This window comes from Papio anubis, chromosome 2 (assembly GCF_008728515.1).
Source record: "Papio anubis isolate 15944 chromosome 2, Panubis1.0, whole genome shotgun sequence".
NCBI lineage: Eukaryota > Metazoa > Chordata > Mammalia > Primates > Cercopithecidae > Papio > Papio anubis.
In genome coordinates, this window is record NC_044977.1 from 146123784 (window position 1) to 146131938 (window position 8155).

Consider the following 8155-nt stretch of genomic DNA (forward strand, 5'->3'; position numbering starts at 1 on the left):
ACCAAGGATAAAAAATATATTTTTCAAAAAGGATGGTTGCATCTGTACAGAATATGTACAGAGTCTATTTTCTTGTCATTATTCCTTAAAAAAACTATAACTATTTACATGACATTTACATTGTATTAGGTATTTTAAGTAAGCTAGAGATGGTTTAAAGTACACAGAGGGTGTGCATATGTTACATGCAAATGCTACAGCATTTTATGTAAAAAACTTGAGCATCTATGAATTTTGATATCAGCAGGGGTCCTGGAACCAATCCCTCACACATACCAGGAGATAACTGTTCCATAATAGGGTTTATAGTCCACCATATCTTATTACATTTCTATGTTTTTCCTTCTCCGTTGATACATTTTTGTCATGTGGAGAATATGTTTTTTTTCTAGATTAATGTTTCTTAGAGAAAAATGATACATTTTTTGGTGTTTGTGAGGAAATGATTTATTGAATACAATTCCCTTACAGGTTGGCACCCACAAAAAGAAGTTAGTCTTCTGGAAAACTCCATGGAAATTAGCTACAGTCAGAATGTCCCTGTTTGCGCCAGAGCTCACTCAACCACAAAATGCTGAGCTGGCAGGGCAGGGCTGGAGTCAAGTTTCCTCCACATCACACCACTGTGATATATTACAGCTCCTGACCATATAATGCGGGTGCCCAAATTTCCCTAATTATAAAATTCAAAAGTCCCATAACTCAGGATCAGCGTCCCTCTTTTGGAGTCTAGCACCGTCTATCGGATTGCTGTGAGCTGCCCCAAAGTGTGCAGGGCCATGAAGGACTCACAAACCTACCAGTTTTTCTCTCTAAGGAGGTTCCAGTGGAACTTTCCCACAGGCCTGGCAGGTGAACTCTCTCACACTTGCCTTTGTATTATGGTAGGGTCTTCAGGAGCTGTCTCCATGTATATGTAACATGAGAATCAAGCCAACCCATATGTCTACGTATCTCAATAAACTTCCCTTGTAATGGTTGTATAAATATAGTAGTATATGTATATTATAAATTATCACATTAAGTCAATATAATATAACATATATTGGATTAATTATAGTAAAACAATATAATATAAATATAGTAGGTTGAACCATACAAAATTTTAATATCAAACCAATTTTATATATAAAAAATTGTAATTTTTATATTACCGTTACTAGGTATGATTTCATCCAGGGCAACGTAAGATTCCATTACTCACAGCCTCTTCTTTCTTTTGTTTTACAGAAACATTCCAACATATGATATTAAATCTAAGAAAACATAAATATATATGCACAATTCAGATGTAGCAAATGTTAATATTTTGCTATATCATTTTTTAAAAAAATTTTCTCAAAGAAACAGTGTTACAGACAACAGAGAAGACCCCTTTATGTCCTTCCTTAACTCTGTTTGTTTTCCTCTACTATTACCAACCTGGAGAAATAAATTTTGAGGGAGTTTCTGAGACCAACAATATTTTCTTCTCTTGTTATTATACTTTCATGAACAATATATACTATTATTTGATTTGTCAATAATTCTTATTTTCTTGTGTGTTATAATGATATTGTGCTTATGCAGAAAAATGTCCTTGTAATCCAGAAGTGTATTATATTTAGACATGAAATGATATACAATTTACAAATTACTTTCAGAAACATGTGTGCACATGTGTATACACATGTACAGAAACAGAGGAATAGCAAATGTGAAAAAAATGTTAACAATTATTTTAGGTGAAGAGTGTATGGTTGTTCTTCCTCTTACTATTCTCTCAATTTTTTCTGTAAATTTGGAAAAAAAATTAGAAATTTTGGAATTTTAAAGCACCATATAACTAGCATTATCTTACGTGTATCAGTGAACAAGTTGCTATATTTTTTCATAATTCAATACTGCATTTGAGATTTATCTAACTTGTGACCTCTATGTCTAGTTCGTTTATTTTAATTCACACATATAACACTATTACATAATACCCTTCCTCCTCTTAAAGTATGTTTAGGTTATTTTTCCTCCTTGAATAAACATGTAGTAAGCATTGCCATGTATTGCTTCTTGGTGCAATGAATTCTCTATATGCAAGAGAATTGCTACATGAGAGATATGTGTGTCTTTAGTTTTCTTTTTTTTTCTTTTTTGAAGACCATTGAGAAATTGTATGTTTTTTTATATTGATGAAAGATCTTAACTTGAGAGCTGCTTAGCTTGGAGACCACACTTGATGTCACATGCTTTCGGTTCCCCTTGGGGCATATCTAAGGGATGGATGCACTCCCATTGGGGATGGAAAGTGATTGGGCTGCAAGCAATTAGGCTGTGTATGTGCAGTGCTTATTTAGACAACCTGCAGGCTTCACTGGTGCCTTCTCCTTCCTTGCTCATGTGAGGTCCTGATTCCATGCTCTCTCTTCAAGAGGATAGTCTTCCAAACAGAGGGGAAAAATTCTTTGTTTATGAGTATACAATTAGCAAGTTCTCCTGTGAAACATTAAAAAAGATATTTTCAAGGTAAAATTTGTGAAATATTTACTAAATCTAATGTAACAGAGTACCTTTAATCTTGTTCAACTTATGTGGCTTTTATTGTTAACAAATACACCTAATAGAATTTAAGGTTTAACTTACTCCTTTGCCAAACAATACAATTTCACAAAATGCTAGTCTTAACAATGTTAAAAATAGCTTTTTTTGGATGTAAAATTATGTATCCACTTTGGAGAACAAGTTTGATAGTTCCTCAAAGTGTCAAACCTGTAGTTACCAAATGACCCAGTAATTTTACTCCTAGGTATACACCCAAGGTAAATAACATACGTCCACACAAAAACTTGTACAAAAATGTTCATAGCAGCATTATGCATAACAGCCAAAAAGTGAAACAACTCAAATGTGCATCAACTGATCAATGGATGACAACAGTGTGATATATTCATGCAATAAAATATTGCATGCCATAAAAGGAAATGTTGTATTACACTGCATGGATATACCTTGAAAACATTACGATAAATAATAGAAACTAGTCACAAAGGTCACAAAGGGTATGTGTGGTGTAATTCCATGTATACAAAAATTCTAGAAGAGGCAAATCAATGGAGATAGTACATTAGTGATTGCCTAGGACTGGTGTGAGGGAATGAGGAGGGACAGCTAATGGAAGGCTGTTTATTTTGGGAATGATAAACATTTTCTACAATTAGATTATTGTGGTGATTAAGCAACTCCATGAAGACAAAACCACTGAATTATGTACTTTAAATGGATGAGTTTTATGAAATATGAATTATATCTCAATAAAGCTGTTAAAATTCTCTTTTATGAAGTTAGGCTTAACAAAGTATTTTAAGACTGAGTGTAAATATGAAACTATAAATACATTTGCTTGTTTTTGTTCTTCTAAAAAACAACTTTAATGTAGTAAAATATGAGAAGTGATATTAATGGCAGGGATGAGTAATTAAAACAAATGTAGAACTATCAGAAATGTAACATTTTACTGTTTGTTAACATTGTCCTTTTCTGGTTATTTGTCAAGCACTATAGTTTAAAGGAGAATGAAAATTTTTTAAATGTGATTTTCCTGCTGTTAATGCATGCTTATTTCAATTTTAAATGAAAAGAAAAGGAACGTAAAAATTAAAATATATAGATAAATTTTGAAAGAAAAACCAATTGTATTTTTCTATTTCAGAAAGGGTATCTTATGTGCCAGTTTTATATTGACATTTTCAATTAATTAAAAGTCTCCTAATACAGGAACATTAATATAAAAACCACTCACTTAGGTGCTTGGGATGTTTTAATTTTTCTGCAGCAAACTGGAAATATTAAACAAAAATCACCAGGAGGCTTCCTTTCCAGTAGTGGAAACAGAATATGAATAGTGAATATATATATATATATATATATATATATATATATATATATATATAATTGAATTACATAGTATGTTAGAAAATAACAAGACCATTGGATAAAGAAAAACTGAGAGCAAAGTAAGGGGATAAAGATTCAAGAGGCAAAAAGTTGGAAGTGTCTCTACCAAAACGGGGAGGCTTTGGGAGGAACAGGTGTTGTTACGTAAATGAGGGAATAAGTTACAGGAGCGTAATTTTGACATGTTGGTTTTGACATCTATGTTAGACATCCAAGGGGAGATGCTGAATTGGCAGTTGCATAGACAAATGTGGGATTCAGTGAAGTAATTTAGGCTGGATATATTGAAAGTGATTTGTAAGCACACAGGAGTTGGTATTTGTAGATATGCTATTAGACAAAATGATCAAGGGAGTGTAGATAGAGGAGAAACTCTGCAGTAGTAAGAAGTCACATAGAAGAAAAGGAGACTGAGAAAAGAAGTGCCTGTTTAGCAAAAAAAAAAAAAAAAAAAAAAAGACTATATAGTGTCCTGTGAAGAAAGAGTATCACCCAGACATGGCCCTTTGTTATAACTTTGATATTACCTTACATCAGCAGCTAAAATTGCAGATAAAACAACAGGAAGCAAAATATTTCTTCTCCCGTTCCGTTTTAAATTACTCACACTTTAGCTCTTTCTATGTCATCTGTCTTGCCTAAGGTGTGGTTTTCATTATTATTAACTTCAGTGGAGAGGTGGGGATATCTGGAGTTATTAAATAGGTAGTTAGTAACAGTTGGGAAATTGCTGTATCGGGGGGAAAACATTGGGGGAAAGAAGATGCAAACACATTAAAAGTTGCAAGTAGGGGACTAGTAGTCATATTAATATAATTATTAAAGTGTATTTTGTAACCCAAGATGATAACATGGATTTATTAATGACTACTAAATTTTCACATTCTAGGGAAATACTTCATGTAAAATAATATTTTGTTAAAGCATTCAAAATACCCCTGGTACATTTTTGTCACCTGCTGTGCCCAAATATTTGCTAAGGATAGGCTAAGAATGTAAGAATAAGAAAAAATTTCGGGGACTTAAAATTAGTAAAAATATATTGCATAATCTTACCATATAATGCAGAGTAGGTAAGCAATAAAGGCAATAATTCTCAGAACTTTGCATGAAGAAATAGTAATTGAACACATAAAAATTAGCCAACCTTAAACAGGTAGGCAGAGGTTTCTACTCATTTTAATCACTTGAAAATCCAGGCTGAAGAAAGTGCCAACAATTTATGGCACCTGCATCTTAATTTGAGGCTTCAGAGTTCTCCAAGGCTGGAGCCCAGCCTAGAGAACAGTGATTAAATATTAACTCTTCCAGCTCAGGATGACATATGTCTCTTCGGCTTATATTTTGTTGTTCAAAACAATTCACATATCTATGCCTGTTTCTCCAAATATAAACAAGTATATTTCTTCTGGGCCTGAACACATGTTAGAAGACGACACGTTAGGAGGTGCCTGTGATTTTCTGTTAGACCCAAGCATTCCTTATTATCTTAGGCTAGTCAGAGTAAGTCTATATCTGCCTCTTTTATCTCTTTACTATATTATAAACTCTGTATATAATACTTTTTCTTTGATTTGAATTAAATTGGAGGTAGTAAGGAGAGAGAAATTGTTCACAGTCCTTCGAAGGGTAGAGTGCCAATAATACTTAAAAGAGGCTTAGATTGAATTTGTAAGGGAGTATTTTGAATTATTTAGTTATGTGCTATTAATCGTGCTTCTTTCTCAACTTTTTCCCTCTCATTAGATGGACCTTTCCGCCATTTAGGGCATGCTGTACTCCTCATTAATTGGAGTAGAGTGACCAATACAAAATACAATTTAAGTTGTTAAATTTAGCTTTGAACTCACATAGGTAAGTTAGAAAGATTTGGATTAGTATGACCAGAGCAGATTTTTTTCCTACTGTCAGACTACATTAAGACTCCTTTGACTGGATGAAAGATAGCAAAGAGAGCTCACAGAGATAGGATATGGCTAGAAAGAGAGAAGATAGAAGAGTCTCTCTTCAAAGATTTTCTACATGTCATAGATGATAAATGTCTCAGAGAAGGAGACACATGCACAGTAATTTGGAGTGCAGTGGGGGTGTGAGAGGGTCTTATACAGAATTGGGGAATATCAACAGCTTGAAATTGAACAAAGAAATTGGGGAGGCATAAATAGTATGCTTATAGGGTCCAAGATGAATTTGGAAAGTGTAAACTTGGAAGGAGGGAAGTAGGCTCTGATAAGAAAATTCCTATATTGTTGCTTGAAGCAAAAGTGAGCAGGAGAAACGGAGTAGAAATGGGGGGAGATTAGGAACATGGGATTAAAAGTTATATGGGAGAAGATTAACAAAGAAATCTCAGATGCTACTGCCTTGAAGTCACAATAACATGTTAAGCAATGGAACTAGTATCAGCTAACACTAAAATACTGTAGTATTCCTTTAACACTTTTAAGAAGCAAAACTTTCTGAGACAAAGAAATATAATTTCCCTTAGAATGCCATTTTAGAAACTCTTGAATTGTTTATTCATTTTATCAACTCTGGAAATGTTAAAAGCCTTTTGGGAATATGTTGATGTTGAAAGAAGTTAATACATTCCACATGCTTCTGTGATTTTCTATTAACTTTAAGTTATTCTACTCATAAAATGTAACACAATGAATCCTTTTGATTTTGTTCACTTTAACTCTTGAGTCTGTCATTTGCCTGGATGAGAGGCAGCGTGGTGTAACAGTAAATATGAACATCGGATGGCCAAATACAATTTACTAGCTGTGTGTGCATCAGGTTTTGCAGCTGTAAAATGTGCTCACAATACATACTTTTCAGGCTTGTTGTGAAGATTAAATGACACATGTGTGCTAAATGCTCAGCGATGTGCTTAGAACACAAAAGCCTTTTGATATAGATTCTTTTTTTCATGTAGATGTTGTGTATTGATAAAACCCCTCTTTCTTTACAAAAATAATAAAGGTAGAGTTAGGGAGATCTCCATAGCATGGGCTTCAATTTCCCACCAGTGCCGGGTGTGTCTTTAGAATTAAAGATAAACATTTGTCAACCCACACTTAAAGAATTTCATTGTTAGCATGTTCATTGACACGGATTTTTTTCTTGGTCTCTTTGTCAGACTTGCAGCAGGGGTGCCCCGTCTACTTGGCCTGCCGTGTTCAGTCCCTAGCAGGAGGGAGCATGTGAGTGAGTGAGTATGGGATCCAGCCAGCTGCTCTGAGCATGACACAGGAGCAAGCTCCGTGGGGGTCTGAGGCCAGACCAGGCATGTTGCCTCGAGGAGAATGCGGCAGTGCCCAGCCAATGGTGCCTACAACTCTGAAGACTCTGAGTGGGAATTAATGTGCTAATTAGCTATTTTAGTTCCACTGTCCACTGCCCAATGGATGGCAGTGTGTTAGCAGCTCAGTCAGCCCCTGGTCCTGTTGTGTGGAGTGGCTGCTCTCCACTAGCAAGGGCAAAAGGCCAGTGTAACACCCTTTCTGGGTACCCACACTCAGTGGGTCCAGAGGTTTTGCCCAACATCCAAGAAGAATGAGGATATACTGACAATCCAACAGTAAGCAAGGCGGGAAGTTTTTAGAGTGATGAAACAGCTTTCCATGGAGAGAGGATGTGGGGTTGGCCCCCTACTTAAAGGTGAGAAAGTCCCTCAGTGTGACTGAGTCCAGGACTTTTATGAGTTCAGAATATGGGAGTGACAGGCCATAGGTAGTATTGGAAAAGGCAACAATCAATTGGTGAAAAGGCGTTATTCAAAAAGAATCAATCAGGAAACGGCAGACAAGCAGGAACAGAGAGAACTTCTCACTCTGGGTGGCAGGTTTCATCTGGGACTAGCAGTCCGGTCTTTCAACCTTCAGGCTGTTGTTTGGCTTGAAGGTAGGGTTTCACTGTGGACTGACACCTGGCGTTATCATCATGACCTAAAATGGGTGCTAAGCTCAGTATAGCAGGGCTTTAATTATTGAAACATTGTTCCATCTACTCCTGCTTTCTCCCTCTGATAGTCTAACTCATTGGTATTGATATTTGCTTGGCATCCAGAGAAAAGCCCCTATCTCTTCTACATGAAAATTCTTCAAATAAATTAAAATGGTTAATATGTTTCTCCTCTACTTGTTTCTCAAGGCAAAAATAATACTTTCATATATTTGGAAGATACTATAAAATCTTTGTCATTCAATAAATATTCAGTTGTTAATAGCACAATAAAAATTGG